We start from the raw sequence: 26,830 nt of genomic DNA on the forward strand, positions 1-26,830 counted from the left end.
CAGCGTTGTGGCTAAAGATACAGGCTTCAGAGTCAGATTGCCTGGATTTCCTCCCCAGCTCCACACCTACTAGCAGCGAGCTCTTGAGCATGTGACCTAACCCGTCTATTCCTCAGTTTCCTTTTCTATGAAATGAGGCTTCGTAGTGCCTAAATCTTAGGGTCGCCATGACACGAAAGTAGGACAGAAATGTAAAGTACTTAGCAGAGTGCTTAGCACAAATCAAGTACTCGGTAATATGTTCGTTATTATTATGAGCTGGGAAATAGACCGACGTCTGGGTAGAAAGAGATCAAACATCCTCAGATGATCTTTGAAGTCTGAATTCTAGAACTTTGGGATGCTAAACTTGATAATCTCTACTGCCAACCCTTTCTCATCGAAATCTGTATATTAGATCCTTGCTTTGCTTGAATATTTCTGTCCTGAACCTACAACGCACTCAGCACACCCGCAGTGTGTCGTTTTCTTTATTTACACCCTCATTTTATGCCTGCCTCCATAGTAATTACCATGTAACACCAGCTATGGACTTTATATATGTTAGCTCATGTCATGCTCAAAAAACCCTTATGGATTAATAGTATCACCTTTTACAGATAGGGAAACTGAGGTTCTGAGAGTGGCCATGACTTCTGCAGTGATGTAAAGGTCTGTTTCACTCCAAAGCTCATTCCCTTTTTCACCTGGTGTACCCAGCACGAATTTACTGAGCACTTCCCTGCTCTGCTCTGGGCTCTTGCCGATCGTGTGCTTTGAGGAGTGCAGGAGGACCCGCCAATGTGAAAACCAAGAGTCCCTCCTCCCCCTAAACTGACTGACTGTGGGCTCTGTGTTTTAGACAGGTCACAGCAGCCATTGTTAAAGCAGTTGATGTGCAAATTAGCTAAATGACTCTGGCTAAGGCTTCTCTCAGTTTACTTGCCCTCCAGTGGGCTCCCAAGTGCCTGACATTTCTTTCCGTTTCCTTCTTCCACCCTAAGTAGCAACAGAAGTATGACTGAGAGAGAGTGTTCGCTTTTATATACACCACGATTCTTGTTCCAGGACAAGAGACTTAATCTGTGCAGGAACATCTGACGGCTCTGCTATCTTCATGAGCACTTCTTTCGCCCCTTTAAAACAAAAAAGTACCTTTCATTATCTGTTGTCAGCAGGGAGATCCTTACTGAATGTGATCATACGTGTCCCCCTCAAATAAAGATACCATCAAGTATGTGGGCAGATAATACAGTTTCCCCAAATTTCCTATTTTAGAAGCTCATTTCAGTTGAGATATCTAGGAAAAGTTGCCCACAGCTAATCTTCCAGGTAGCAATCTCATCAGTGATTTAGAAGGGCATTGTAGGTTGAAAGCCTCAATCTTTCACCCACAGTGTACCTATATTTTAAAAAATGAGTTGTGGGAAAGAATGACATCTTCCTACATGGTGATACACAGCAAATGAGAATCGCAGACTCTGGGAGAAGTCTTTGTAGACGGACCCAGTGACCTTCTTGAGCTTGGAATGTGGCAAGACCAACTGGCTCTATGTTGCTGAGACCGGGGCTTCTACAATGCTGTATTTTTCTGCCTTGCTCTGAGCCTGAATTAAAACTTAAATCCCTATCTCTAGAATTCAAAATGGACAAGAAAATATTTCCACGTAGCTGTTTAGACATTTTAAAAACTGGAGACTTGTGCACTCACTACAGAATGGAGGAATCTTGTTATTCTGGAGACAAGGGTGACATCCATTCCTGTTGGGTCAGGGTCTGTGAAGGAAGCTGGGGCTTAGCTGGGATGACAGAAAGAGCACCAGCCTGGTGGGCCACTGGGGCCCTGGGTTCCAGGGTCGACCTTGCTACTGCCTTTGAGATTGATTAGCCTGAGACTCTGGGCCTCAGTTTCCTCGTCTGCTAAATAAGGGCGTTGGGGAGATTGATCTCTGTGGCTGTTTCCGGCTCTGGTATTCTCTGGGTCTGCGAAGAGCCTTCGGTGTCTGCCACAGTCTGCCTTACCAGCTCTGTTTGTCACAAAGATTAATCCATTTTAACTGTACCTTCGAGCACTCCCGGGAGAGAGGATGGATGGATTGTTTTGCACCTATTATTACATCAGAACTTTTGCCTTTTTAGACGAGATCGTGCCGTGCCTAAAATCTGCCTGCCTGTCTGCCCACTGACTTTGTCTGTGCTGATGTCTTGCCACGGTGCCTCTTCTTCCAGCATCCATCTCCCTCCAAGATCTAGACTCGGCATCTGACTGTACCTGTCTTGTTCTCTGCAGCATCTGTCTGCTACACTCCTAGACCATCGTTAATAAACTTTCACACATTACACGCAGACCCTAATATGCTGGCACCCGCGCATAAATACCTACCGTTCATAAAACTCAGGGAGAAACTCCATTTTTTTAAAGACCTCTATCTAGTGCCATTTGTATTTGCACTTTTTGTTTAGTTTTAAGTTTTAATAGTTCCCCCTTTGAGGATTTGTCAGTACGAGCAGGATTGCTTATCAGAACACACCAACAGTCTTTTTGTAATATTCGCTTTTCCCCTTTGGTTCAGCCGAGCCTGCTGACAGATCATTCAAATTCAATTGTTTTATGTCTAAGCCGAACAGCTAATTAAAGTAGGGATGATTAACCTGACTGGCAGTGTCGCTCTCCGTCGCGCTCTCTCTCCCTCTCCCTTTCTCTCTCTCCCTCCCTCCTGTTCCAATCAGTCTTTTTCTCACACTCTCTCTCTCCTTCCGTATGTGTGTGTGTGTCTCTCTCTCTCTTCCTCTCTCTCTCTCTCTCCCCCCCCCCTCTCCCCCCTCTCTCTTCCTCTCTCGGTCTCTCTCTCCCTCCTTCGGTTGGTCTCTCTCTCTCTCTCTCTCTCTGTCTCTTGCTCTACTGTTTTTTTTTTCCTCTCTCTCTCTCTCCTAAACGTGGTCTGCTTGCTGATGGCAGAATGGCACTCGGAGATTTGTGCATTGTGTCTGGTTTCCTACGGGCAGGCTGACCCAGTGCCTCCAGGGACTTATCAATAGACCACTCAGAAGAGACACAGACAGGAGAGAGGAGGAGGGGTGGGGGGAGAGAGAGAGAATCAATATCAAGAATAGAAGGAGCTCCGAAGCCATTTTTTTTTTAAAGAAGTATCGGGACTTGGGAGAGGGTGACAAAGAAGGTTTTTCAAAGAGGCAGTGGAGGAGGTTCTAATAAATTTGGAAGGAAACAGTTCCCTGTCTTGGGAAAAGGAGAACTCCTGACTGATTAGCATTCACACCAGGTATGAGATGTTCGCTACCCCTTATCACTGTGTCGCAACCGAGATGGAAAAGCCTTTTTTTTTTTTTTTTTTAGGAGACTGAGGGAGCATGTATTTCGCTGTGTTTGTTGTTGGGGGGTAAGGGGGGTGGCGTGAGATCTGTGGGCATTTGTGTATGGGAGCAGAAAGAATGGAAGCAGTACAACGGGGGGTGGGAAAGAGTATGGAGTATGTTACTGTCTTCCCTGTCTTTGTGCACCCCTGGGGGGTTACCCAAGTTCATTTCTAGCAGGTGGATTTGGACGGGAGTTACTTAACGCTTGACCGCCAGTTTTGAAAAAAAGAAAAAGAAAAAAAAACGTTGCTTCCTATGTCTATTAAAGGAAGCTCCAATTTCTCTCTCTCTCTCTCTCTCTCTCTTCCCTTCTCTCTCTCTCTCTCCCCCTCTCTCTCTCTCTCCCTCTCTCTCTTTCCCTCTGCCCCCCCATCTCTCTTCCCCTCTCTCCCTCTCCCTCTCTCTTCTTTTTTTCCTCTTCTAACCAGACAGCGGGAGGGTTCCTGGCTCCCAGCCAGCCCAAAAGCCTCTAAGTGTTTTGCACTTGTTTCAGGGAGTAGCTGCCCGGGGATTTTTCAGCATTTTCACTAGAGAACAAAGAGTTCTTTACAAAGGGAAAGGGGGGGGGGGAAGTGAGCTTAATGTCTGATATATGTTTTTCTATTTTTATTAGTTTTTCGCCTAAAAAGAAAGAGACAGGAACAGAACATTCACTCTATAAAGACACAAAGACATTCAAAAGAAATCGAGTTATCTTTTCTCCCCATCACCCCAATATGTATACATAAAAAATAAAAAGGAAAAAGACTAATGAAGTTGGATATGTTGCTCTTTTCTCCTCTTTTAATCTTTCTACATCCAACTGTTCTTATGCTCACTCTATATGCTATTTTTTTCTACTCACAATAAAAGTTGTTCAGGATGCATCTTCTCTTCTCTCTTTACCCCTTCTGGGTCCCCAAAATCCTGTGGAGGAGAGAATGAGAGTACAGCTAATAACCGGTGTAGTGGCGAGAACATCTTCCACTTTTGCCACTTGGGTAAAAAGTTAATGAAGGAATTGGGGCTCCCCAAATACCAATGGGGTGCATTAGTTCCTCCAGCCTCACAAGTTCTTGCATCCATCTGTTTGAAAGGTACCGCCTGTGTCACTTGTCAGTTATTAAGAAAAGGTACAAAGGGAACAGATAGTTGTATTTTATTTTGGTTTCCATCTAATTACGTCAATGACAAAAAACCCCAGAGAGATCACTTGCTCCGTCCATGATACACCAGTTTAAGCGAAATGTGGTCTGGACAGAGATTTTTCTATGATTCTGATTGCCATGTAGCTTTGTGTCCGCCACTTGTTTTTGCCTATGCTTGTATATTTTTACCATGAATTTGTGTTTGTAGCAAACATTCCAGAATGCTTATCATTTTCAAATTAATGCTCCGACAAAAGGAAAAAGAAATCAGCGTGTGAACTGTATGTGCAAAACGTACTGAGCAACCTCATCGTTTATAAATGGGTTTACATCTCTATACTAATATTCTTGAATTATAAACTCAGGAAAATGTTTTCTTTCTAAAAGTTCTCCCCCTAATGCATTTGTATCTCGATTGTCATTTGGAAATCTTCTTAAGGTACATAATAGACATGAAACTGAAAGAGGGGTGAAAATGCAAAAGCACTAGAAAAAAATGCTTAAATATGAATTAGGTATAGTACCTAAGTAGAGATAACTGTTTTACTAAGTGAAAATGAGCTACAACAGTTGTTTCAAGATTCAGAAACTCTTTTCTTTCTTTTCTTTTCTTTTTTTCCATTCACTGAAAATATAATCTATTCTTGTCCCTGGGGAGAAAAGCTGTGGGGAAAATATAGATATATACATTTTTCCATATTTTTAGAATGCATTTATGTAACTGCTTCTTAAGAGTGTAACACACATCAGGGGAGAGTGTGATGTCTACTAGTCAGTAAACCCTTCTGGCTGGGAGGTGTGAGCGCCTTATGTTTGAAGTAACTTGATAACAAGGAGTCTTTTCGGGAAACCTTACTGTGTATGTGTTGCCTCAGTAATGACCCTCAGAGAAAAAACAAGAGCTAGGTGGCCACTTGAACTCTCTGAAAGACATTAGATTTAGGGTTACTTTTGACAAATCCAAAATTTTTTAGGGTAGCTCCCTTCTTATAGTTGTGTTTTCTTCGGGAAAATTCTTGTATTGCCTCCAGACTTTTCTATCTTTTTGTAAAGATTTTTAATGCTTCTAATAGTGCTTCCAGAGAAAAGGATCTTTAAAAAGAAAGTCATCAAAATAGGAGAAAGCAACTCGGTCTTTAAAAAGTTTTATATTGAAGGCAAGAGCTCCCCCCCCCCAACTCCATTTGGCTTGTTTCTGATTTTTTTTTTTTCCCCTGAACTCTTTTGTTGCTGTGGGCTGTTGTGCTTACAGTTTTGGTTTTTGTTTTGTTTTGGGTTTTTTTGCTTTTGCTTTGTGTGTGTGTGTGTGTGTGTGTTCCCTCTCTCTCTCTCTCTCTCTCTCTCTCTCTCTTTTCTTTTTTTTTCAGTATGACCATGGGGGTCTGTGGAAGGGGCAGAAGGGGTATGGTAAGAGGCTGTTACTGAGAGCTGCTCTAGCCCCTCTTGATCCCAACTCAGGCAGCTCCTATCAGCTAGTTGTGCCGCCAAGAGTACAGTGAAAGGTGATAGCTGTCATTCTGGGATTCTTCGTGGATCTGACCTGAGAGTAACACATTCACAGTCGAGGAGAAAAGGGAAAAAAAATAGAGGAGGAGGAAAGAAAAGCTCTTTGAGCTGGAATACACTGGCCCTTTCTTCCTGTAGGCAATCCGCTCCAGTTCTTGGCGACGTGTCCTGCACTATCAGATATCATATGACTTTTTATTTAGATTCCTTTTCGGAGAATGGCCTGTTAGGACTCTGTTTGTTTTCTTTTATTTAATTTCCTTCTCCCCTCACCCGCTAGTCTTATGTATCTGTGTGTGAGAGAGAGAGTGTGTGTGCGCGCATGCATATGTGTGTGCAATTTTTATCTTTGTTTTTGTTCTGTTGATCTGATGCTTTTTTTAAGGACAAAGCTTTAATTATTTCAGTATACTGGTTTAATCATTTGCCAAAAAGAAGCCTCATTCTAGGCTTTTTGGGGGGTCCGTTTTTAAACACATCCATTAACACAGGAGGCTAGAAATCCGAAATGCCTCCTGGTCAGCCCTTGGCCCACTCCCTCACCTTCACTTAACCCTCCCTTCATCAGCATGCAGGGCAGTGGGAGTTAGGAAACACCTGTGCTGAGTTCAGAGGGAAATAAAAGTAGAAGCAACTTCTTCAAATCTGCACTCCTAGTTTCACTTTAATAAACTTTTTTTTTTAATCGTTGGGCTTTTTTTTTTTTTTTTTTTTTTTTTTTTGGCATCCTCTGTTGAGTTTGAAAGCATCAGAAATCCTGAACGATGTTTCTGTGGAGCTTTTGTGAGGTCAGCTGGGCACCCCTGGAAAGTAGAGCAGGGGCTGAAAGTCATTCAGAGACTTCAGAATTAAGTGGGAGATTTCAGTAAGATCTGTGAGATCTGTGGGCCGTGCAGGGTTTGGTGATAGATGGTGAAATGGAATACTTGGGGATCCTCAAGGAGGAGAAAGAGAGAAATTCCCAGGCAGGGGTAACACAGGCATTTCTGCTGCACTGAGTACTTGGAGAATCACAGTCAATCACATTTTTATTTTATGTAAGTTACAGTTTAGCCAACTGATAGGCAATTACCTTCTCTCCTTGCTTCCTATATAAAACAGAGGAATTAAAATAACATTATTACAGGATTTCTCCTACATTTTCGATGATTTTTCTTTTTCAGTTTTGGAGAGTTCAGATTTTAGTTAACAAAAGAAAAACATAACTTCTCTAGCTGTGTAAATGGTTGGTTTGCCTATATGTTACCTTATCTATACATGACATGATATATCCTGTTTGTATGAGGATTTTTTGTTTTACATAGTAACGAGCCAAGCTGCTCTGAGCGTTGAGATGACCATTACATTCTTTAAACCCATAGTTCTTAGTTCCTTGTTACTTTCTCTGAAATGATTTTTCACAGACCTTCAATTTCTAATGCTTATCTCCGCCAGAGGTGAGTTCTGTTGAAACTTGGAGGGAAATTTATTCCACCCCTTTAAGAGTACCCAAAAGGGAAGGGAGAACTATTTTTCGTTCAACAAAAAATTTTAGAAGCCTTTTTCCCCCAGCGGAAAACTCCAAAACAGCTTTGTCTCAGAACGTTAAACTTGGCATGGATAAGAAATGTGAGTTTTGCTTTGTTTGAGGAAATTTGTTTTTGAAACAACAATGTTATAAATATTTTCAAATTGCCTGCTGAGCATGCGCTGTATCTGACTTTATTCATAGTTTTAAACACACACCAAAGTGCAGTCTTCTGAATGGCCACAGGTAAGGCTGTTGATTTGTATGATCTTTCTCAGAGCTACCTTCCGTGAGTCTACTCTGTTTTCCAGAAGGGAAAAGGGCGAGAGCTGAGGTTAGACCTGGACTCCCTTCTAAAAATCATAGAGCAAATGTAGATTCCCCCAGTAAGGCTTGTACATTATACTTAGGGTAAGTACTGTTCAACTTTCCTTTCTTACAGGAATCGCTTGCCTTAACTTTTCGGCTTAATAATAGCAAAGGAAATTAGGAAAAAATTTAACTCAATGAGGTATTTGACTGAAGTTGGAAATTTGCAGATTTTTTAAGGACATCTATTGTGCATAAATTTGGGGATACGAGAATTTGCCAGTGAAATGATAGCAGCTCTGTGCTTACAGAGAAAAGATGTGCTAGTCTGAACATGCCTGATCTCATCTGGAATCGAAAGCTAAATCTAGGTGGGCCTGTAATAATACCAGAAAAAGGAACACATGTATCTTTTGTGCAACCTTTTTTTTTTTCTTTTTCTTTTTTTTTTTTTTTTTAAGCCAGTCTTCCAAAGGGAATGACAAAGAAGTAGGTTCTTCTCTTGCTTAATAAGCAGTCATATTTTAGCTTCTGGAGATATGTGTTTTCATTTGTTTGGGGCTGTTTTGTTTTGTTTTGTTGTTGCCACTACTCTTGGAAGTATATTCTTTCCTGTCAGTGATTGTTAACACTTTCCATTTTTCAGAAGGGCTTTATCTCCATTAACTCCTTTTGATGTTTCCTCACTTGGTTACCTTTCTCATGTCTGCGATGACCCTCCCAGGCTTCGCAATTCTGATCAATTCTTGCCAGAGTGTATTTATTCATTCGCTGTTTGTTATAGTTATGATGGAGATAATCTCGTTTTTCAGGTCATTATAAGTAGCCAAACCAATTTCATTTTGAGGTGAAATTTCTCATACTTGTTCTTGACTCAGAACTGAACTTGTCCTGGAAAGGTTTAAAAAAAAATGCAATTAGCCGTTTTGGGGTTTTTGGGTTTGTTTGGTCTTTTTTTTTTTTTTAAGAACTAAATATTTTAATAAATGTAGAGGGATTATTTTACAAAATACCTACTGATGTGCAATGTTTTTCCAATTTGTCTTTCTATTGATGCTTTTAAAACAGAACCTGAAAATTAAATGTATTTTAAAAAGGAGAAAAAACCGTGCCAGGTTAATGCTGGTATTTTAAATGCCCAATTTAAAATAATTCAAAGTTTTGATTTCTATGCAGCTTATCACCTTGCAAAGTCAGTCAGTAATACTTCGTGCAGATATGCATATATATACACACACATACACACGCAGAGACGCAACTCCATTTTACATTTATATTAATTTTATTTTTACATAAAAGAGGATTAGCATTAATGCAAACTTTTATTAATTTATTGAATTCTATTTTTTATAATTTAGAAATTTAGTTAACTGTTGCCTCCCTCTGATTATTTAATATATGTATACACTTATAATGTCTATTTGTATTCTAATAAGGTATCTTAATTTATAGAGTATTTTTAGAAGTCATTCACACTTGAATTTTATGCAGCTATATTAACGTTTGAGTTTATTCAGATGTGGTTTGCTTTGTTCCATATCTGTTACTATGTTAAAAAGTTTTTCACTTTCCCAATCTAGAAAGACTATGGGATTTTTCCCTATATATGACTTCTGTGTATCTTCATTATTCTGAAAAAGAAACTTTCTAACCTTGTGATGTCTGGAAGGCCTTCCAACAAGTGGGGGAAGTAATCTTGACCTTGCGACTCCCCAAAACTCCCACAGTGTTTGCCCACCCTGTACCACCACTAGCAACCCTGAAAAAAACAACAATAATAAACATAATATGATAATTTTTCTGATCACAGAACCAGGAAATACCAAAGAAAATTGTGGCATATGTAGGCAAATGCCAAGAGCTCCTCCAGTAAGATCAGCTGTTTTTGTACTTTTTTTTTTTCTCTCTCTCTCTCCTGAATTTTGTTTGTGACTTTTTTGGCTTGCTGAAGCATATCCCCATAATCTTACGAAGCCACAGCAAATTCCCAATGCCACAACAACATTGTGCAGCTGGGGAGAGCCCAGAAGACCTGATCCTGGGTGGCTGCAGACTTCCCCGCAATGATGCAAGGCAGGAGTAAGTAGGCTATGCTTCTCTTTGCTTTTTACCTGGGCTGCTCAGCCAGCCAGGTAGAGTGATTTTCTCTCTATTGCTTTCCCCCTTCGCTCTATAGGGCTTTTCCTTCAGTAACCCATGGCTTCCTGCCTCTTTCCAAGGATGGTTTATATAGCAAAGCATCCCATTTTTCTTTTATTCTGAAATATAGAAAGCTTTGGAGATTGGGAAGGGTGAAGGAAAGGGGCTCAGAATATCTGGGAAATACTCAAAAGGGCCTGACTCAAAGCGGTTTGGGGGCTATAACTTTTTCATTCTCTCCAGAGCCTCTGAGAGGTTGAAACTAGTGAATGGGATAACTGTAGGGTGCAAACTGTGATCCAACTGATGCAGTAGATGGAGCTCTTCCCCCTAAGTCTGTATTTAAATGAACGTCCCACTCTAGCTTGTGGGGCTCTCTGTCTCAAGGTGTGTCATTACTACACATGTAAAATCAAGGGCCCAGAGAGCTGGAGAGGAGATTTCCTGGCACTTTTCAGAAGAGATGAGGCATTTGTTCCGAAACGCGAAGCATAGTGCAGGCGAGAAGACAGACCGGAGTGGGAAATGAAGTTTGTGGATCTAAATTCCTCCCTATGTTTGTTAATAGTCCTAAGTGCGAAGTTAAATCCTAACACTTACTATCCAAGTGATTATTACATTAAATGCAGAAAAATGTACGGAACATGGAGGATTTGGGCTGTGTTCGTTACAGATCTTCCAGGCTCTCTGAACTGTGCAGAGCTCCTCTCATTTGATTCTGCAAAGGCATCTTAACACTGCAATGCAATTGTTTCATCCAATTAGTCTAGAGAACCTGGCTGAAATGTTACAAATTCTGAATTGTGACAGCGCAGAGGAGGGCAAAGCAGCTGTGTTAGTAAGGTGCCTTTATGGAAGCCAAAATATTTTCAGCAATAACTGAAAATAGATCTCCAGTATCTGTTTTAATATGGAAAGAACTGCTTGTTTATTTCTTTCTAAATTAACTGAAATGAATAATTGCCATAAAATCCGTGTCGGTGTTGTTATTCTCAGCACCAATAGAATAAGTTCGATCGTGTCCTTCCCTGCTTGCAGGAGGGAAAATATATGTATTCTGTATGTATTCTGTATGTAGTAAATTATCTTCCTTAGTGAATGTCTGCTCACAGATTGTAGATATTACTGCATATCTCTTGTTAAATCTTGATAAGATCATTTGGCCAAAGTAGAACTCAGCTTGGCTTTAGTACCCAAAGAAATAGCATTTTTAAGGGACTTGGATTTCCTTTGCATACCACGTGTCTGAGTCTGATACGGTCCAGGAAAATAGAGAGGATGAGACAAAATTATTCCTAAGCAGCCGCCGTAGGCCAAACACTGAAACAGTGCCAACCTGGACCAATCAGGCTGGCTTCTCAGAAGATACACGCTTTTGTCGAACACTTATATGAAGAGAAAGAGGGAGGAAGCCCTTGAAATTGCATTCGTATGAATGATTCCTCACTAATTTCAATAAAGTCCATGGTAATAAATTCATGATTTTTTATTCTTCTGTAAAGTAGAAAAATGTGAGCTTTCTTGTCCAGCTGAGGATCTCTAAAGGTTGTACTCTGACATCTTTTGAACAAAACTATCCTTTCGAATTTAAGCAAGTGAAAAACTTCTCTCAGAGAGCAAAGAGTAAAATTGACGGAAACTCAAAATCAATTCCAAACCCATTTCTGGCATGATGAGAATAACATTTGTGCTGTGTTTAAAGCAGTTTAAAACAAGAAAATGATAAAATGATCAATATACTTAAAGCCAAAAATAACCAGGAGAGAACGATCTGTAATCCATTCCCATTCCTGAAACCCTCACTTTTGATCGAACAGGAAAATAAACGAATATATCTTTTATAAGGTGGCATTGTCAGCCTTATAATATAAAGCAATGATGAGATGCCAAGCTTTTGAGTCTATTAGGCTATGTTTTCAGAGTTTAGCCAAATTCTTAGATTTAAACTGTTGTGGATTTATTTATTTTGCATCCCCTGACCCCTGAGCATAGAGAGAGCAAAGTCAAGGAATATGTAGAATGTCACAGGGAACCACATTGCTACTTTACAGTCTATGTACTGTATTTATTTAAAAAAAAAAAAAAAGTTTAAGCCACAGCAAAAAGAATATTTTCAGCTTTATCTGGAAATCGGTGAATTAGTCAGTGTGGAACAGGCCAGAGATTTCTTTAAAAATACCTGACTCTCGACGAGTTTATTAAATTCCACACACACATAAATACAAATCATGCATATTTTATGTTTATTGCTTTAATAAACTGAAAGACTAAGTTTACGCTAATAAATTTTGGACCTGTGGATTCAAGGTCAGTGAAATGCCACTGTCCAGGTTTATAAAAACCACTCTAAATACAAGATTTTGCCCCAGTGAATGATTTTTCTACCAATTTTTCCAGAGTCATTTAACTGGCTAGTTACATATTGATCAGATAAAATAAATTGTCCTTCTGGATGAAGAAGCCCTAGCTGAAAAAATTAAAATGACAACAAATTGCATAAGCACATTTAATCTCGTTGACCTAGGGTGCAGTAGAAATGATGATAATTCTAAATGAGCACTGTGGCGAATGTCACTACAAAGAAGCATGTATGATTACATCAGTAAGGATGAACTCAACGGGCAAGGTTAGGAGGGTGAGACACGGGAACTCCGACAGAGTGGGGACTAGTGATTAAAGTTACTGTGGATGTTTCCAGCCTGTGGTTAGCTGGAAAATTAACACCCCCCCCCAACAAAAAAAAAAGAGTTAGTCAGTTTTATAAGTAAATGGGAAGGCAAGACTTTTTCCTATAGGATATAATTAACTGAAGAATTCACCTTTGCTGAGAATTTTCACACCCTCCTAAAGCTTGGGCTGTCCGGTGTGATTTTAGTTGTAAAGAGCTGTTGTCCCCATCTGCCTAAAGATTCATATAAGTGTAATTGTTATAGCAACTTGTTATGCTGTTGTTTGAAGTTGAAAAGCTCTGCTTTAAGTGTCGACGAAGCAAATGTCAGCATCATAGAATCATAATCATTGCATCTTAGAGCTTGAAGGAGCCTTAGATATCTCAATATGGGTGAGGGGGTGAGCAAACTCTCCAGAAAAAAAAAAAAAAAAAAAAAAAAAACCAAATACTGAATACCTGCTTCCAGCACCCTGTAGAATTTGAGAAAATTGGTATTTTTATGTAGTACAATGACTTATATTTTAAAACAAGTTAAAAGGAAAGCTCCTCCAATTCCTCTTGACTAGTGGTGCCGTACAGTGCATTCTGTGAACCAGGGGTCTAACTAGAGAAGAGTGAAAAAGAATTCAGAAAAGCATAAGGTTTTATTTTCATCAAAAGGAAAGGGGCGGGAGGGTGCGTTGTTAACAGATTAAGAATGCTATTTGGGCTGAAACCACTTACTTTGCTGATAGGAAAATTTAAACAGAGAAGTGACAAAACTTTCTCAAGATGAGAAAGGTAAATTATCTTAGAACTCTGGCTTTCTAGCTACCGCTCCTACACCACATTCTGACCCCTAACACAATTTTTATAAAAATAAAGAGTAGATGATATACCCAAAGTAACTGAGGAAGAGAACAAAGAATCCAATCCTTCTGGGTTCCTACCACTGTACCAATAATCTTAACGTAATGGGGCAGGGGCAAATAGAGTGTTCAGGATCAGGTAGTCTGGGGAATAAAAGAAAATGTACCCAGATCTTGCACTCTTTGGACACCCTCTGCTGTTAATAGTGCTCCCCTCACACTCATATCTCCTCCGGGGATACTTTGTATTTCATTTCTGTTCTGTCTGGGCCCACCAAAAGAGAGAGAGAGGAAGAAAGAAAGAGAGAGAGAGAGAGAGGAGAAGGGAGGGAGGGAGGGAGAAAGAAAGAGAAAGAGACGGGAAGGAAGGAAGGAAGGAAGGAAGGAAGGGAGGAAGAGAAAGAAAAAGAAGGGGAGAAGGAAAGAAAGGAAGAACGGAAGAGAAAGGAAAAAAATACGAGAAAGAGTAGTCAGATCTTTTGGAAAGATGTCCTTCTTCCTAGAAATCTTTTTGTACAGATGGGTGTCTCTTATTATCTTATCAAAGTAGGAGTTATAATCAGAGGGTGCTGAGTCAACAAGTTTCAATGCATTACAGACCAGGCTATCCTTGTTTCCTAAGCACATGCCACATTTTCACATCCCTCTTCCTTTTTCCTGGTGTTATTTCTACAATCCTCTATCTTTTAATGGCTCTTGTCATATTCTGTCTTATAGATTAGTCATCTTGGTATTTATCTGTAATGTTAAGAATTTACTTGCAACGTAAGGAACAGGTCTATGTAATTTGGGGCAATGCATTTCATTTCACTGGGCCTCACTATGCACATGTGTAAGTGGGAAAATGATAACCACCTTGCTGAAACAGTGTAAGAATTTTATGAAGGAGTGTATGACATGCTTGCCATGTGGCCATCATCCGATATCCTTGTTGTTGTTACCACTACTGTTACTAATATTCCTTTCTCTGCAGTTCTTTCCCAACAACATTCTTCTTTGGGTCCTAGGCTGATCTCATGGAGTTCATTATCTCCTCAAGCAACAAACACAAACGCAGTGACTTTTCCATAATAGGAACTGAATAAAAAGTATATTGATTCTTCTTGTGCAAGTCAGTAGGGTCTGTTACTTCCTAACGGAGATCCTTACTTTGTTTCCTGGGAGTTTAGAATAGTGGCCGCTTGTGGCCAGTGCCGCATTCTCATTTGGGTTCCCCACGGACTCCCCAACCACTGAGGATTGCTCTTCCCAACATCCCCAGAAGTGTCAGCTTATAGTCCTGGTTCATATGATTAATGAGCTTGTTGTACCTCTGTCTGTAGCCTGAACTAGAAACTTTCACTTTGGAGAGCAGGTCAAGATACTGAATTTAATTTTAGTTGTATCTGTTATAAGCCAATTGTGTATTCATTACATTTATAGATTCCCTCTCCAGCCGTATATTTTCATGGCTGTTGAGAGCACCTGACTCTGTGTTGAATGTCCTTAGATTTTCCTTTGGGGACCTGAAAATGAGGCAGTGAGGCAGTTTTGATAGCTAGCTATCATCTTTGGCATTTTTTTCCCTTTCTATCTAATCTGGTCTGTTTGAAGAAGGGGGCCCATTTAGGCTTTTTATCTAACGAGTATGGCGTGGTCATTCTGTATGAGTGATGGCTATGGTCAACGCAATTCATCTACACATTTCTGTCTGTCCTGGCATGCAACCACATTCTCTGGCAAGGGGAAACTTCTGAAAAATGGAAGTGAGAAAATAACCAGAGGCTGGCCAGGGTAAAGAACCAGCGTTAAATAGTGCCGTGGCATGCAAGGTGGACTCGGGGTACGTACGGACCTCACTGGTCCTTCAAGATTCCAGCGAATGATGAGAGCATGTTAAAGGAGCAGACCACATGACTGTGGCCACAAGAGAGTGACAGCAGGGTATGCTCAAGTCAGAAAGAATGTTGCATCTTACCCAGCCAAAAGTTCCATTTCTTTCCGAGTGTGCTGGTATTCCAGAGGGGAAAGGGTCACATTTAGTAGAACTGGTAATTCAATAAAGGGCTCTCACTTTGCCAGAGTAATGGGGTTGGCATCAAGAGAAGAAAGTTTTGCAGATTTCTGTGTGTGCACTTGCTGTTACTGGTGTTCCTGGTGGGTGGCTGAATCATCCTGATGGTATTCAACAGGAACCAGCTGCTGAGAATATTAAAATGCAAGCATTTATTCCTCCAGAGAGACAGTAGCATCTGCAGAGTTTTCCTATCTTGATAGTACAGATAATCCCAGGGAGCATTCTCTAGTAGTTTTAACTTTCTATTTATTTATACTTTTTTTTTTTCATCATTATTGTCAGTATCTCAAGTTCTAACTGGAGAGAAGAACGCCTGAGTCCACACCAGGTTGTTGAGACAGATAGTAAGCACTTAGCCCGGGACACGGTATAGCCTCTGGGGCTTTCCCCTGAATTTGGATTCTCAAGAGGAAAAATGGGCATTGCCCTACTTGGCCCGTCTTCACGGCAAAGAGCCGCCCAGAATCCTAGTCCTCAGTGAGCCACACCGGCAGGAAGGAAAAGCCTCAGACCTCCCCACTCTCAAGGCAGGCTTCTTCTTTGGAGCTTTCCCTTTTACTCATAAAAATTGTGAATTTGTTGCTTTCCCTGTGTGATTTGTTGTTGTTACCGTTGTTTTGAGCTAGCATCAACAGTTGGGGGAAATGGAGGTGCAGGAAGGCGGTTTGGACTCAGTAATCTACTAGGTCTTTTCCATCTCTAATATTTATGAATAATGTATTGAACTGATGGGAAAATGTTGAATATGTTCATTATGAATTATATTCACCGGCGTGTTGCCTGGAATATAAAAGAGCAAAGCCGTTGCAGCATAACTAGTTCCTTACAATAAATGTACTGGTACGACAGAGCTCTGTGTCCCTTCCTGGCCCATTGTGTGTCGTCCCCACGCACACACTCTCCACGTCTGAGTGGCAACTGCAGACTGGGTACCTGATGGGATGACAGCCAGCAAGGTTCTGAGGACACGGAGGCCACCCTCTGCGAAGCCTGGGTCCTAAACAGAAGCAGCTTTCTTGATCATGTTGATAATGCCGTGTCCTCCAGGAGGACTCACCGAAGCTGCCTTCGCACAGCAGATGGTGCTTAGGGGCTAGTGTGCTGCAGGGGTGAGAGCTCTTATCACCAAAAAATAGACTCATAATTCTGTCCCTTCGTTAAAATAAAACAAAACAAAAAAACCTTCGTATGGATAACCACTTTGTCAGCTGTGTTACATTCTGATGATATAAATGAGTGAGAACGGCAGATATTTCAGAATTAAGTAACTTACTACATTTAACTTCAAAATTCATTATCTATGTTCTTCCCTCTTGGTTTTCTTTCACAATTATGTTTTGTTTAGGTTGTATTTAAATAAAATTGTATTCCCTACAAATGTACCAGATAACGTTGGGAAACATTAACCAGAAGCATGAGAAGTGGCAGGAAACCTAAGATAGTTTTTATTCCCACAAATAGTCAGCAAAAGAGGTAATAAGGAGTTAAAAAAGAATACCAAAATAGTCTTTCCCTGGCCAAATAACAGTCAGGCCCTTTTTTTTTTTTTTTTAAATCAAATACAGCACCGTAAGTGACATGCAAATATGTACCAAAATAGAGAAAGACTAAGGTCAGGACTTAGAGGATGCAGCCTTAATGTACAGTGGAGAGCAGCAAGTTGAAGCTGAAAGAGGCAGCGAAAGCTCTGACCCTTTTTTGGGATGCCAAGAGAACAACAAGTGTATCGATGAGCAGATCTTGCCTCCAAAAGCCCTCGCTCCTGTTATATCCCTTCAGAGCTCTGGACTAGCTCTTGTGAAATGGGAGTCCGAGACCTCACTTGTACCAACTTCCATGAGGGACATTAACTCAAATCCACTGTCCCAGCTTTATTTATCACTATTTTGTTTATTTTATTTATCTCTATTTTGGAGGTAATTTTTTTTTCTTATGCCCTCTTGAGAACTAAAACCCATTAGAGCCCATGAAGAGCAAGGATAAACATACAGCAGCCACATTTATCAATTGTTTATAATAATCTCAGAGGGAAGAGATAATAAGGAAGTATGAGAAAGAGAAGAAAGAGTTAAACTTTTTTTGGAAAATTGCCTTGCCCCACCTTTCAATCAGGTAGCCTGAAAACAATAGTGGCTGCCTGATTCCAGAGTGGTATAACATTGAGAGCAGTTGTGATGGCAGGAAGGGGGGGGGGGGGCCCAGCTCCACCTTTCCTAACAGGACAAATCATTTAACCCAGCTATGTAATAGTGCATTTGTCAAATAAATAGAAAACCATCTATCCTCATCTCCCTCACAGCGGTATTGCTAAGGCTGATTGTACACATGTATATAAATGTATATATTATAGTTATCTATTTACAGCAGGGGAGAACGATTTAAAAATAAACAAATCGGGATTTCATATATGCAACTGTTGCGAAGGTCAATCACTTTTTTTTTTAAAGACCTTAGCTAATTACCAGTCGTTAAAACACTTGCAAATGATGACTGAGCCTCTGTCACTTCTGTGAAATGGAAGACTTTTGGAAATCTAAGCATGATTAGAGATTCAAACACATTTCTATCTACTTATGGACCCGTGTGGCCTTACTAACGTCAGTACAAGCCTACTAAGCAAAACAAATGATTAGCTTTGCCAATAGATAGAGTAAAAAAAAAAAAAAAAAAAAAAAAAAAAAAAAAAAATCCTAAATCAAGGTATAGTATAAAAGTACAATTCTGGCCGTAAGAACGAGCTTGTTCTCTATATCAGACAGTTATTTTTTAGAAAATGGGACAAGGATAAGGAGAGGATAAGCTTTAACCTATACAGACATTCTAGGCATCTGCCGAGGCTATGGGTCTGTCCCAATGAGAGTCAGACTTAGTTTATATAAAGCCCCTAAGAACATTGGAAAAGAGGCCACTTTCATCTATTTTGTACTGCTACTGTACTTTTGGGTTCATTTTGCTTCTTTTTCAATCTCTGCTTCCTATACATAGACCTCAGTGGAATGGCAATGACTTGGCAGGGGGGTGGGGGAGGGAGACAGGTGAAGATAAATAAATGTGATATTGTTAACATGATAGGTACCCTCTGCTAGCTTTTCTCTGGTCTGTTACAAGCATCCAGGAAAGAGAAACTGGCTTCCATGGAAAGTGAAGTCACAGTTCCAATTTAGCACAATCAGGAGAGAGAGAGGGAGAAAACATACTGTTAGTGAAACAAGGAGTTTCTACTGGGCTATGACCAGGTTCTCCTGTTTCTTGTATTTTTCCCCAAACTGAAAAGAGTCATTGTGATAACTTACCTGTGCTTTGAGCCTGTGTGCACTTGTTCAAGAACTGCTCAAGGTTAGGCCAGAAAGATATCAGGGACAAGACTTACTTACATCCAGGAAACTCCGCTTCTTTTTAGGAACTTCTGCTTGTTTTGTTGTGTGTGTGTGTCTGTGTGTGCATGCGTGTGTGTGTGTGTGTGTGTGTGTGTGTGTGTCTGTGTCTGTGTGTTTTCCCGGAAATTTGTGTTTTCAGAAACTATGTGTCAATTCCCAGACATTGATATCCTGGGCATCTTTGGGTTGTGACAGAAGTGGGGATTAGTGCCTGTGACAAGTGTAGCAGAAGCCAGTGCCGTTGCAATCTATCAAACATGTTGGCAGACCCCAGATTTTTCTGATCCTTGCTGCAGGATTCCTTTGCGTCCTTACCCTAGGAAGAGAGAATTGACTGAGAGTTTTGAGAGCAGGAGTGCACCTTTCTTAATTTTGGTCTTGGTAATTATGGGACTGCCTTGGCTTCGTGAAAACAGTAACTGGAATCAGGACCACCTTCCTGGGACGCACAACCTGTACAGTTGCTCATGGTCCCATGATTAGGAGGGCCATATGCTTGGTTTAATGCTCTGCTGTTGCTGTCTTGAAATTCTTAATGGTTTTTGAATAAGGGGCCCCACATTTCCATTTTGCCTTGAGCCCTACAAATTATGTAGCTGGTCGTATGTGGAATTTCAGTTTTCCTGGCATGCCCACTGAAGGTAACAGGCACATGTCTTTTCTTACTGAAAATGATCCTCTTTTGATTCATCAGAAGCTAATTCTTGTGTTAAACTTAGAAGATTTCTGTCCATATAATGTGGTTCCGAAGAACCCATCACTCTTTCCATCCTCCAGACAACTCGAGATGATTATAATCAAGATGGTCTTGTCTTGTAATCAGAAACTCAGTAGTCTTGTCTCAGCCAAGTATCTTTTCGCTAGAGGTTGATACTTGGAAGAAATAGTTGTGGTAGTGAAGTCTTTGCCCTTTATTGGGTGATTAAAATAGGTGTCAACCACTACATTGAGACTGAAAAAAGAACATGGAACATTTAGGTTATCTTAGACTAGGACTTCCCAAGCATTATGCTATTAGACACAACAGGGTATTCTAAAAACAAGTTGATCTCCCAGCTCTGATCCTGGGCTTCTCTGTCTCTTAGCCTCCCACCGTTGCAGCCCACTAGAGCTCTGTGTTCCATCCTTCTTACTTCCTCTCCTGCCTTCAGCCCATAGCAATGCTTTCATCCTTCTTGCTGCAAATTGGCATCAGAGGGATGAAGTTCCTCTCTTTAGTCTATTTAAGGCACCTAATAATAGTGATTTTTGCTAAATTTTGTACATACACACCAACCCCTGTTACCACCTCGAGGAGTGTGAATGACAGAATTTTAAGATGGGTCTGGATTAGACCCCCTGGAGATTCATGGACCTGTCCACAGTGATAGTCGTTAGAACCAGGCTTTCACAAGAAGAACCCAAGTCTCCGGAGTCTTAGCCAGGTATGCTTTTGACAACTCAGGGCATCCTCAATGTTCCTAAAATATCTATTCTAAATGAATGGTCCACAAACCAATTTCTAAGTGTCCATAAGCAGGTGGAGGAGGAAATATGCAGGAGGAAGGAACTAGGAGCAGGGGGAGTTATGTGTGAAAAAGAACACGACTGGTCTCCTTAGGCTAGCTAGCTTCTGAACCTCTTAAAATCCTGCCTACAACTGATAATGCCTCCAGAGTTGTTGGGAGGATCCAGAGAGAGGCTCACTTAATGCTAAGCCTCACTCCCAGCAGAAACTCAGGAAGGGTCAGCTTCCTCCACCTCTCCCGGCTCCTTCCCCCCACCCTCTTTTCCCTAGGTTTATTCTCCCTTCCTGTGAAAGGAAGGAAAGCAGAGGAATCTGGTGGAGAGATCCTAGACGGTGTAGTCTTTGTAACTTTAAACTGTAGATTGGAATACCCCATCCTTGCCTGAACCAGGTAGGCCAAAGTTTGCAAGTTTTTAAATCAACGTTGCTCTGTGTCTAGCACCAGCACGACCATGGCACAGCAGAAGAGCCCAAAAGCTTTACTCATCAGCCTGGCATCTCTAGACAAGGCCCAGGGCAAAAATGGCAAAGGAAATTGAGTCCTTTTCAATCACAGCCACTCCCTTCCTCTTTTCCTCTGCCTCCAGGGCCCACAGTCCGTATGTTAATCTGACTTCCTTTTTCTGCCTCTCCATCCTTTCCCCTAGCTCCAGCTCAAAGCTTGAAACCAAGGCAGCTCTCTCCAGGTTGAAGTGCTTAGAGCAGGAGGTATGTGAATGGCTTAACCACCCTACAGGATGTTTGCATTTCAGAAGAAGGGTTGGAAATTGAACCGACCCTTATTAACAAGGGTGTGTCTGCTCCCTGCTTACTGTAGGTGGCTGTCCCTTCTGAGCTAAACTCCTCTGCCTCGAATCCCCCAAGTACGCGTGAAACTGTACCCACCCACCCTCATCTTCTTTGGTCACTTATGTGATGTGAACTCAGAAAAGCAAACTTTCTTCCTGGGTGAGCGAGAGAGTAGGAAAAAATGTAGGTTTACACAGTGAATAATCAAACCCCAGATGATTGCAGAGGGTCTCTGTTACAAAAATATGTCATAGTAACATTTTTTTTAAAGATTTTATTTATTTATTTGACAGAGAGAGATCACAAGTAGGCAGAGAGGCAGGCAGAGAGAGAGTGGAGGAAGCAGGCTCCCTGCTGAGCAGAAAGCCTGATACAGGGCTTGATCCCAGGACCCTGAGATCATGACCTGAGCCAAAGGCAACAGCTTAACCCACTGAGCCACCCAGGTGCCCAACATTTTTTTTTTTTTTTATGAAAATAAGTTTCTATCTTGGATAGTCAAGGCCCTAATGGGTATGGTTATGAAAGTAGAGTAAATAAGTTTAAAACTGACTGCTTTGTGACAAATCAAGGCTCCTACCTCCTGTGAACTCAGAGCATTTTGCAGATTTGAATAATCAGTCACCTTGAGTTTCCTCTTTTGTAGAGATGGGTATTAATACTTAGATGGGACGTGGCTTTTTTCCCCTGGTCACCCAACTCACACGCAGAGCTGAGTTTGGGGCCCTCAGCCACGAGGAAGATGTAGCTCTTCTTTCCAACCATTTGGGGAACTCCTAAGAGCACCTCCGTTTGCCTCTGTGAGCTTTTCTCCACGTTCTAGTCTTTTCTTTTCACTAGTTGTTGCTGCTGTGATGTGAGAGAAAATGTTAGCAGGAGAATCAAAGGCAGGCGATGGAGCATTAGGAGAACATTAGCAACTATTGAAAAGACATTTTGACCTATTTCTGTAGTTACCAATTTAATAGTATTTGTTGCCAGGAAATGCACTGATGGCAGGTGGGAGGTTGGATTGCACTAGTAGCCTGCTCTCAGGGGCCCTCCAGTTACAGGAGGTGGTAATTCTAGTTAATAAAAGGGTGAACTTCAAACACATTTTAACCAAATCAAATTGTAGCGGGAAATATCATATTACTGATGTTCAAGCCGACTCACAGCTGGTAACATTAGTCCTCGGATAGGCCCCAAATTCTGACTTTTCAGCATTTTCAGATGAGTTTCTGGCCGTGAGAGAGCTCCCTGGGCACAATGTTATATAGGAAGAAGATTTTTAACTAATGTAGGAGCTGGCATAAATGAAAAATTCTTCATTCTTGTTAGACTTTCTATAAGATTGTCAGATACTCAAATACGAAACCAAGCCAAATTTCAGGTGGTAGATAGGAAATCTCCTAGAGCCAGGAGTTTTAATTTTTTTGTTGTGTTGGTTTTTTTCTATGACATGTTGGCAAATGATAAAAGCAATTCACTCTGCTAACCAGAGATGCTGGGCAGAGTTCCTCCAACACTGATTCCATGCCACGAAAAGCACAAGGCACAGAGAAGAGCACAGGCTTTGTGTCCCAGCTTAGCCCCTTCTAACTGTGTGACGGGAGGAGAGTCACCTAACCTCTCTGAACCCTAAACTCCTTACAAAGAGAAGGAGCAAAATATAAATCTTTCCTAGTTGGTATGAGGATCAAATAGAGAGCATATGTGAAGAAATCCACATATAAAAAACCTGCTGGGCACATACCAAGTATTCAGAGGTGATCATTGTTACCTTCTATCATTCGTGCTTCCGTGGTTCGCAAGGACTTTTTTTTTTTAAGAGCTTCCCCCCCCCCCCGCCCCCCAAAAATGCACAGCTTTTAATATGATAATAAAAGCAATGGGGCGCTTGGGTGGCTCAGTCGGTTAAGTGGGTTAAATGTCTTCCTTTGGCTTAGGTCATGATCCCAGGATCCTGGGATGGAGTGGAGCCCCCACATCCCCACATCCGGCTTCCAGCTCATCGGAGAGTCTCCTCTCCCCCCGCCCCCCTCTTCTTGCATGCTCTTTCACCCTCTTTCTCTTTCTCTCAGATAAATAAAATCTTTAAATTAAAAAAAAAAGCAAACACTGCTGCTGCAGCTACCCTGCAGACTGATCTGGTCATGTTTTTGAGTGAATAGCTATTGGCCATTGTATCTTGGCCCCAATTAGCCTAGACTTCCCTTAGTTAGCCTTCCCTTAGTTAGGTTCACGCAGTCAGACCACAGGACAGGGAAGTAAATCAGCTGGACCTTCTCGCAACAGAGACCCCAGTTCTATGTGTGCAGGTGAGACAATGGATCATATGAGGGGCTAGAACTCTTCACGCCCCTTCCTTACCTGTCATGCTCTAGCTCACCTGGAATTGGGAAAGATGTCAGACAGCTTTCTGTGGGATTGCCTCTTGCCTGGATTCCTTTCTAAACTTTTTCCATGTGCCTGAGTCTCCATTTTCACAGAGATTAATTCTGATTTGGTTCGCCTACACTTTTGAAGCTCTAAAAGCTTTCCATTGTGGGCAGATTGTCTCAAATACTGTATCTGAGGATGGAAAAAGAAAACTCTGCCCAAATGTAAGCACCATTGAATCAAAGAAACAGTCGTTTGTTTTTTTTTTCCAATTGCATTCTTTGAGGATCCAGACAACCTTGAATCCTTTACAAAAGCACATCAGTAATGCCATCCTCCCCCTTAAATAGACACACACGCACATACACACACATACACATCAATTACAGAAGGCCACTATTTATGATGCAAAGGGCTAGAGTATCCCCAAGAAGAAGAAAAATAGAAAAAGAAGGTGGTTCTGTAGATAGAACCTTGATCTAGAAGCCACGACATCCAAATTCTGTTTCCTCGCGCAAGGGACCTGCCTTCTTGTAAGGACCACCACACATGAGTCGTGCCCCTTTTTCACTGTCATCACTTCTCGAGTGCATGCGCTCTGACTCACCGTCCTGAGGGTCTGGCAGGGAATTCATTTGTTGCTGTTCTGACAGACACTGTGATACCTATACCATGGACAAAGTGTTTCCTCACTTGGAAGGATGAAACCCTGACTCACACCTTCCATCCCTCTAGAGTGGGTAAAGGACTAAACTTTTCACACAAGTATGGGAAGAAAATCATGTCATTACAATGTCAGCTTCTAATAGGGCATTGATGATCATTTAGATCTAGGACTGATGCGGGATACTGACCCGGCCTGGCATCCACGTGGACTTCTCTTTCATCCATGCACGCTTTCGGTAAACATCAGCTATAGTATAGACAATTCAGTGTGAGAGGTGCTGTGGACACAGAGTACATATCCCTCCCCTCACAGTCCAGCTAAATCCCTCTGTGCAGTGATGGCTAGTTAACTTGAAGCATGGTCCAGGACCCTTCCTTTTAGTGTGCTGAACCATTTTAGCAAGTCTGTGGAGGGGTTGTTCCATAGCCAGAAGGTCTTCCTTCTTCCCAACTGTTAAAGCACTTATTTATATGTCTCATGTGGCACTGATTACATACTGTTCTCTACCAGAGTATGTTTATATGTGTCTCATTCCTCCTACCACTGCACAGTCAGCTTCATAAATACAGAGATTGTGTTTATACACAGTTTGTATCCCCTCCAACACCTAGAAAGTACCAGCAGAATTAAAAGGTACATAGTAAATACAGTAATTTTAATAAGTCAAATTAACAATAGCATGCAAGGATTTGGCAGCAAACTCTTTTCGAACTCCATGAATGCCTGCCCAAGAGCTAGCCTACAGAGAACAGCACTCAATTGTATCTGTAAAGGTAAGGATTTTTTTTTTTTTTTCAAATTTAGTGTTTATAGGTTTAATTCTTCCCTACTCTTGGCTGGCAGTATTTGCACATAGTAGGCTTTTAATAAATGATCATTGAGTGATTAATTTAAATCATAGAATAAAGCAGCGATACCCCATTTCTTTATGTTAAAATCATCATTTTGAGTCCCATCTACACGTTTATGTTCAGACCCTGTCAACCCCCACAGTACAGTTGTCCTGGGATTTCATTCCTTTTTTTTTTTTTTAAGAGTTTATTTATTTGACAGAGACATAGCGAGAGGGGAAACACAGCAGGGGGAGTGGGAGGCTGAGAAGCAGGCTCCTCACTGAGCAAGGAGCCTGATACCCGGCTCCATCCCAGGACCCTGGGATCATGACCTGAGCTGAAGGCAGATGCTTAATGACTGAACCGCCCAGGCACCCCCTGGGATTTCATTCAGAGCTTCAGTTTGGTCTCTTAAGCTTCCTACGGGGCAGTGGAAATTCTTTTTTTTTTTTTTTTCTGTCTCCTCTTCCTCATAGAACTGTTACGTAGTTTAATGAAACCTATGTCTGTATAAAAAAAACTTTTAATTCCTGGAACAGGCATAATAGATTCATAATGTAGATTGAGGAAGCTTTGGCATCCCAGCGGACCAAATAATTTCGTACATCTTATGTTTTGAACTTTTTCATGAAGCTCAGGGGTGAGGGGCTAATTTATTACTCTAAGCTATCATGTTAGGTGCTTATAATCTGTATCGGCCCCGTGAACTGTGTCCTCAGCCCAAACGAGACGGCCGATTTCATCGGTTCTCTCCAGCCACACAAAAGCGTCACCATTCCTCTCTAACTTGATTAAATCATAAATTTCATCCACACAGACTGATCTGAAACCAGTCATTTTCGTGCTAGGTCACAGGACGTGATATGGCAAAGAATTCCAAAATAGATACAAATTATTCCTGTTTTTCCTTGGTTCTTCCTCAGAGAATCTGTCTCCCAGAAAGCCGGGGGAGCCAGTCCCTCCTAGGCTAGACATTCTGTTGAGTCATGTTTACTGTCCCCCTCAGAAAGGTTCCAAAAGCAAATGCGAGAGGTTGCCGAAAGCGGGGCCATGTGGCGTGCGCGCTACTGAAGTGAGAGGCATAGCGCACACCTGCTTTTTGGCTGTGGCAGGCCATCTTGACTGTGCCATGCCACAAGTTAGCATTTTGGATGAGCAATTGCCATTCTGTTGTTTTCTTCTCAACACATGGTGTTCAAAAACAGTTAAAAGAAAACTGTACCCATTTGCTCATCCCAGAAATCTAAAATTTCAAAGAAGCATGCCAAATTAATTTTCACATAATATTTTCCAAGCTTTTTCTTTGCACAGAGGAATGATTCTTCACTTTTTGAACTCTTGGTGTCCCGGCCGGAGGTAAATGGGTGCAGTTTCTCTTTAAATGGCATTAAACATATCAAAGCAGGATTATATCTGTCACCGTCTTTTTTTTTTTTTTTTTTTTTTCTAATGGAATCAAAATCCTTCAGGGAGTGTCCTAAATCCACATTAATGTCTTTGAGTGCTAATGTTTCCACTGGGACTTTTACATTAGCAAAATACAAGTGTGTGGTTTCCCCCCACCTCTTCTGTCTGTATAAGAAAGAGAGGACTGCTCGTCCGTTATTCTCCGTGGCCTTCAGCTAACCCGTGTCACAGTGGTCGAAGATGACTGGAGATTTGGGGTGCTAATGCTTCCTTTCCTACCCTTTCCTTCCCACGCGTGGCTCTCAGGGAAAGCTGATGTGAGTGCTGTTTCCAGCATGGGTGAATCTGTAGAACCCCAGCCACAAATTTGAT

General features: G+C 41.3%; 1 protein-coding gene across 39 annotated transcripts in view; it reads left to right on the top strand.

Annotated features, from left to right (window-relative positions):
- Positions 1–26,830, top strand: part of ZBTB20 (zinc finger and BTB domain containing 20) — an 816,455-nt gene that overhangs the window by 672,707 nt on the left and 116,918 nt on the right. Inside the window, exon 1 of one of the 39 annotated variants that reach the window (XM_059164055.1) lies at positions 2,825–3,260. The exons of 36 other annotated variants lie outside the window; for them this stretch is intronic. The gene's annotated coding sequence lies outside the window, so the exon portion shown is untranslated. Of the gene's footprint in view, positions 1–2,824; positions 3,261–9,397; positions 9,883–9,907; positions 20,319–26,830 lie in introns of those variants that run through there. 2 more of the 39 variants (XM_059164056.1, XM_059164057.1) reach the window with 2 other exon arrangements.

The sequence above is a fragment of the Mustela lutreola genome, chromosome 2 (genome assembly GCF_030435805.1).
Source record: "Mustela lutreola isolate mMusLut2 chromosome 2, mMusLut2.pri, whole genome shotgun sequence".
NCBI lineage: Eukaryota > Metazoa > Chordata > Mammalia > Carnivora > Mustelidae > Mustela > Mustela lutreola.